Source organism: Rutidosis leptorrhynchoides, chromosome 9, assembly GCF_046630445.1.
Source record: "Rutidosis leptorrhynchoides isolate AG116_Rl617_1_P2 chromosome 9, CSIRO_AGI_Rlap_v1, whole genome shotgun sequence".
Classification (NCBI taxonomy): domain Eukaryota; kingdom Viridiplantae; phylum Streptophyta; class Magnoliopsida; order Asterales; family Asteraceae; genus Rutidosis; species Rutidosis leptorrhynchoides.
In genome coordinates this window covers 353,322,811-353,330,424 of record NC_092341.1, presented here as the reverse complement: position 1 = coordinate 353,330,424, position 7,614 = coordinate 353,322,811, and positions in this window count along the sequence as shown.

The following is a 7,614-nucleotide window of genomic DNA, read 5'->3' as shown; positions in this document are numbered from 1 at the left end:
TTTGAAGGAAATGGCACCGACTACTCGACACACCGTGAATATGAATGAAGAGGAATTCCGTACTTTTCTAGCTTCAAACATAGCCGCAGTACAGGCTGCGCTACATACCAACAATAACCTTGGATCTAGCAGTACAGGAAATCGTGTAGGATGCACCTACAAAGAATTCACGGCCTGTAAACCTTTGGAATTTGATGGAACCGAAGGACCGATCGGATTGAAACGGTGGACCGAGAAGGTCGAATCGGTGTTTGCCATAAGTAAGTGTACTGAAGAGGACAAAGTGAAGTACGCTACGCATACCTTCACAGGTTCTGCGTTAACATGGTGGAATACCTATCTAGAGCAAGTGGGACAAGACGATGCGTACGCACTACCGTGGTCAGCATTCAAGCACTTGATGAACGAGAAGTACCGTCCCAGAACCGAGGTCAATAAGCTCAAGACAGAACTTAGAGGGTTACGAACCCAAGGATTTGATATTACCACGTACGAAAGACGATTCACAGAATTGTGCCTATTGTGTCCGGGAGCATTCGAAGATGAGGAAGAGAAGATCGACGCGTTTGTGAAAGGATTACCGGAAAGAATCCAAGAAGATATAAGTTCACACGAGCCCGCCTCCATACAACAGGCATGTAGAATGGCTCACAAACTAGTGAACCAGATTGAAGAAAGAATTAAAGAACAGACTGCTGAAGAGGCCAATGTGAAGCAAGTCAAAAGAAAGTGGGAGGAAAATGGTGATAAGAATCACCAATACAACAACAACAACAATCGCAACATCAATCGCAACTACAACAAACGGCTCAACAACAACAACAACAACAACAGCAACTACAACAATCATCCCAACAACAATAATAACCGCAACAACAACAACAATCAGAAACAGCTATGCCAAAGGTGTGAAAAGTATCACTCGGGGTTCTGCACCAAATTTTGCAACAAGTGTAAAAGAAATGGTCATAGCGCGGCGAAGTGTGAGGTCTACGGACCAGGGGTTAATAGAACAAAAGGAACAAATGGTGTCGGAACGAGTAATGGCGGAGCAAGTAGTGTCGAAGCAAGCTATGCCAATGTAGTTTGTTATAAATGTGGAAAACCGGGCCACATTATTAGAAATTGCCCGAACCAGGAGAACACGAATGGACAAGGCCGCGGAAGAGTTTTCAATATTAATGCGGCAGAGGCACAGGAAGACCCGGAGCTTGTTACGGGTACGTTTCTTATTGACAATAAATCTGCTTACGTTTTATTTGATTCGGGTGCGGATAGAAGCTATATGAGTAGAGACTTTTGTGCTAAATTAAGTTGTCCATTGACGCCTTTGGATAGTAAATTTTTACTCGAATTAGCAAATGGTAAATTAATTTCAGCAGATAATATATGTCGGAATCGAGAAATTAAACTGGTTAGCGAAACATTTAAGATTGATTTGATACCAGTAGAGTTAGGGAGTTTTGATGTGATAATCGGTATGGACTGGTTGAAAGAAGTGAAAGCAGAGATCGTTTGTTACAAAAATGCAATTCGCATTATACGAGAAAAAGGAAAACCCTTAATGGTGTACGGAGAAAAGGGCAACACGAAGCTACATCTTATTAGTAATTTGAAGGCACAAAAACTAATAAGAAAAGGTTGCTATGCTGTTCTAGCACACGTCGAGAAAGTACAAACTGAAGAAAAGAGCATCAATGATGTTCCCGTCGCAAAAGAATTTCCCGATGTATTTCCGAAAGAATTACCGGGATTACCCCCACATCGATCCGTTGAATTTCAAATAGATCTTGTACCAGGAGCTGCACCAATAGCTCGTGCTCCTTACAGACTCGCACCCAGTGAGATGAAAGAACTGCAAAGCCAATTACAAGAACTTTTAGAGCGTGGTTTCATTCGACCAAGCACATCACCTTGGGGAGCTCCTGTTTTGTTTGTCAAGAAGAAAGATGGTACATTCAGGTTGTGTATCGACTACCGAGAGTTGAACAAACTTACCATCAAGAATCGCTACCCACTACCGAGAATCGACGACTTATTTGATCAACTACAAGGCTCGTCTGTTTATTCAAAGATTGACTTACGTTCCGGGTATCATCAAATGCGGGTGAAAGAAGATGATATTCCAAAGACTGCTTTCAGAACACGTTACGGTCATTACGAGTTTATGGTCATGCCGTTTGGTTTAACTAATGCACCAGCTGTGTTCATGGACCTTATGAACCGAGTGTGTGGACCATACCTTGACAAGTTTGTCATTGTTTTCATTGATGACATACTTATTTACTCAAAGAATGACCAAGAACACGGTGAACATTTGAGAAAGGTGTTAGAAGTATTGAGGAAGGAAGAATTGTACGCTAAGTTTTCAAAGTGTGCATTTTGGTTGGAAGAAGTTCAATTCCTCGGTCACATAGTGAACAAAGAAGGTATTAAGGTGGATCCGGCAAAGATAGAAACTGTTGAAAAGTGGGAAACCCCGAAAACTCCGAAACACATACGCCAGTTTTTAGGACTAGCTGGTTACTACAGAAGGTTCATCCAAGACTTTTCCAGAATAGCAAAACCCTTGACTGCATTAACGCATAAAGGGAAGAAATTTGAATGGAATGATGAACAAGAGAAAGCGTTTCAGTTATTGAAGAAAAAGCTAACTACGGCACCTATATTGTCATTGCCTGAAGGGAATGATGATTTTGTGATTTATTGTGATGCATCAAAGCAAGGTCTCGGTTGTGTATTAATGCAACGAACGAAGGTGATTGCTTATGCGTCTAGACAATTGAAGATTCACGAACAAAATTATACGACGCATGATTTGGAATTAGGCGCGGTTGTTTTTGCATTAAAGACTTGGAGGCACTACTTATATGGGGTCAAAAGTATTATATATACCGACCACAAAAGTCTTCAACACATATTTAATCAGAAACAACTGAATATGAGGCAGCGTAGGTGGATTGAATTGTTGAATGATTACGACTTTGAGATTCGTTACCACCCGGGGAAGGCAAATGTGGTAGCCGATGCCTTGAGCAGGAAGGACAGAGAACCCATTCGAGTAAAATCTATGAATATAATGATTCATAATAACATTACTACTCAAATAAAGGAGGCGCAACAAGGAGTTTTAAAAGAGGGAAATTTAAAGGATGAAATACCCAAAGGATCGGAGAAGCATCTTAATATTCGGGAAGACGGAACCCGGTATAGCGCTGAAAGGATTTGGGTACCAAAATTTGGAGATATGAGAGAAATGGTACTTAGAGAAGCTCATAAAACCAGATACTCAATACATCCTGGAACGGGGAAGATGTACAAGGATCTCAAGAAACATTTTTGGTGGCCAGGTATGAAAGCCGATGTTGCTAAATACGTAGGAGAATGTTTGACGTGTTCTAAGGTCAAAGCTGAGCATCAGAAACCATCAGGTCTACTTCAACAACCCGAAATCCCGGAATGGAAATGGGAAAACATTACCATGGATTTCATCACTAAATTGCCAAGGACTGCAAGTGGTTTTGATACTATTTGGGTAATAGTTGATCGTCTCACCAAATCCGCACACTTCCTACCAATAAGAGAAGATGACAAGATGGAGAAGTTAGCACGACTGTATTTGAAGGAAGTCATCTCCAGACATGGAATACCAATCTCTATTATCTCTGATAGGGATGGCAGATTTATTTCAAGATTCTGGCAGACATTACAGCAAGCATTAGGAACTCGTCTAGACATGAGTACTGCCTATCATCCACAAACTGATGGGCAGAGCGAAAGGACGATACAAACGCTTGAAGACATGCTACGAGCATGTGTTATTGATTTCGGAAACAGTTGGGATCGACATCTACCGTTAGCAGAATTTTCCTACAACAACAGCTACCATTCAAGCATTGAGATGGCGCCGTTTGAAGCACTTTATGGTAGAAAGTGCAGGTCTCCGATTTGTTGGAGTGAGGTGGGGGATAGACAGATTACGGGTCCGGAGATTATACAAGAAACTACCGAGAAGATCATCCAAATTCAACAACGGTTGAAAACTGCCCAAAGTCGACAAAAGAGCTACGCTGACATTAAAAGAAAAGATATAGAATTTGAAATTGGAGAGATGGTCATGCTTAAAGTTGCACCTTGGAAAGGCGTTGTTCGATTTGGTAAACGAGGGAAATTAAATCCAAGGTATATTGGACCATTCAAGATTATTGATCATGTCGGACCAGTAGCTTACCGACTTGAGTTACCTCAACAACTCGCGGCTGTACATAACACTTTCCACGTCTCGAATTTGAAGAAATGTTTTGCTAAAGAAGATCTCACTATTCCGTTAGATGAAATCCAAATCAACGAAAAACTTCAATTCATCGAAGAACCCGTCGAAATAATGGATCGTGAGGTTAAAAGACTTAAGCAAAACAAGATACCAATTGTTAAGGTTCGATGGAATGCTCGTAGAGGACCCGAGTTCACCTGGGAGCGTGAAGATCAGATGAAGAAGAAATACCCGCATCTATTTCCAGAAGATTCATCAACACCTTCAACAGCTTAAAATTTCGGGACGAAATTTATTTAACGGGTAGGTACTGTAGTGACCCGAACTTTTCCATGTTTATATATATTAATTGAGATTGATATTTACATGATTAAATGTTTCCAACATGTTAAGCAATCAAACTTGTTAAGACTTGATTAATTGAAATATGTTTCATATAGACAATTGACCACCCAAGTTGACCGGTGATTCACGAACGTTAAAACTTGTAAAAACTATATGATGACATATATATGGATATATATATAGTTAACATGATACTATGATAAGTAAACATATCATTAAGTATATTAACAATGAACTACATATGTAAAAACAAGACTACTAACTTAATGATTTTTAAACGAGACATATATGTAACGATTATCGTTGTAAAGACATTTAATGTATATATATCATATTAAGAGATATTCATACATGATAATATTATGATAATATAATAATTTAAAATCTCATTTGATATTATAAACATTAGGTTAACAACATTTAACAAGATCGTTAACCTAAAAGTTTCAAAACAACACTTACATGTAACGACTAACGATGACTTAACGACTCAGTTAAAATGTATATACATGTAGTGTTTTAATATGTATTTATACACTTTTGAAAGACTTCAATACACTTATCAAAATACTTCTACTTAACAAAAATGCTTACAATTACATCCTCGTTCAGTTTCATCAACAATTCTACTCGTATGCACCCGTATTCGTACTCGTACAATACACAGCTTTTAGATGTATGTACTATTGGTATATACACTCCAATGATCAGCTCTTAGCAGCCCATGTGAGTCACCTAACACATGTGGGAACCATCATTTGGCAACTAGCATGAAATATCTCATAAAATTACAAAAATATGAGTAATCATTCATGACTTATTTACATGAAAACAAAATAACATATCCTTTATATCTAATCCATACACCAACGACCAAAAACACCTACAAACACTTTCATTCTTCAATTTTCTTCATCTAATTGATCTCTCTCAAGTTCTATCTTCAAGTTCTAAGTGTTCTTCATAAATTCCAAAAGTTCTAGTTTCATAAAATCAAGAATACTTTCAAGTTTGCTAGCTCACTTCCAATCTTGTAAGGTGATCATCCAACCTCAAGAAATCTTTGTTTCTTACAGTAGGTTATCATTCTAATACAAGGTAATAATCATATTCAAACTTTGGTTCAATTTCTATAACTATAACAATCTTATTTTAAGTGATGATCTTACTTGAACTTGTTTTCGTGTCATGATTCTGCTTCAAGAACTTCGAGCCATCCAAGGATCCATTGAAGCTAGATCCATTTTTCTCTTTTCCAGTAGGTTTATCCAAGGAACTTAAGGTAGTAATGATGTTCATAACATCATTCGATTCATACATATAAAGCTATCTTATTCGAAGGTTTAAACTTGTAATCACTAGAACATAGTTTAGTTAATTCTAAACTTGTTCGCAAACAAAAGATAATCCTTCTAACTTGAATTTTAAAATCAACTAAACACATGTTCTATATCTATATGATATGCTAACTTAATGATTTAAAACCTGGAAACACGAAAAACACCGTAAAACCGGATTTACGCCGTCGTAGTAACACCGCGGGCTGTTTTGGGTTAGTTAATTAAAAACTATGATAAACTTTGATTTAAAAGTTGTTATTCTGAGAAAATTATTTTTATTATGAACATGAAACTATATCCAAAAATTATGGTTAAACTCAAAGTGGAAGTATGTTTTCTAAAATGGTCATCTAGACGTCGTTCTTTCGACTGAAATGACTACCTTTACAAGAACGACTTGTAACTTATTTTTCCGACTATAAACCTATACTTTTTCTGTTTAGATTCATAAAATAGAGTTCAATATGAAACCATAGCAATTTGATTCACTCAAAACGGATTTAAAATGAAGAAGTTATGGGTAAAACAAGATTGGATAATTTTTCTCATTTTAGCTACGTGAAAATTGGTAACAAATCTATTCCAACCATAACTTAATCAACTTGTATTGTATATTATGTAATCTTGAGATACCATAGACACGTATACAATGTTTCGACCTATCATGTCGACACATCTATATATATTTCGGAACAACCATAGACACTCTATATGTGAATGTTGGAGTTAGCTATACAGGGTTGAGGTTGATTCCAAAATATATTTAGTTTGAGTTGTGATCAATACTGAGATACGTATACACTGGGTCGTGGATTGATTCAAGATAATATTTATCGATTTATTTCTGTACATCTAACTGTGGACAACTAGTTGTAGGTTACTAACGAGGACAGCTGACTTAATAAACTTAAAACATCAAAATATATTAAAAGTGTTGTAAATATATTTTGAACATACTTTGATATATATGTATATATTGTTATAGGTTCGTGAATCAACCAGTGGCCAAGTCTTACTTCCCGACGAAGTAAAAATCTGTGAAAGTGAGTTATAGTCCCACTTTTAAAATCTAATATTTTTGGGATGAGAATACATGCAGGTTTTATAAATAATTTACAAAATAGACACAAGTACGTGAAACTACATTCTATGGTTGAATTATCGAAATCGAATATGCCCCTTTTTATTAAGTCTGGTAATCTAAGAATTAGGGAACAGACACCCTAATTGACGCGAATCCTAAAGATAGATCTATTGGGCCTAACAAACCCCATCCAAAGTACCGGATGCTTTAGTACTTCGAAATTTATATCATATCCGAAGGGTGTCCCGGAATGATGGGGATATTCTTATATATGCATCTTGTTATTGTCGGTTACCAGGTGTTCACCATATGAATGATTTTTATCTCTATGTATGGGATGTGTATTGAAATATGAAATCTTGTGGTCTATTGTTACGATTTGATATATATAGGTTAAACCTATAACTCACCAACATTTTTGTTGACGTTTAAAGCATGTTTATTCTCAGGTGAATATTAAGAGCTTCCGCTGTTGCATACTAAAATAAGGACAAGATTTGGAGTCCATGTTTGTATGATATTGTGTAAAAACTGCATTCAAGAAACTGATTTCGATGTAACATATTTGTATT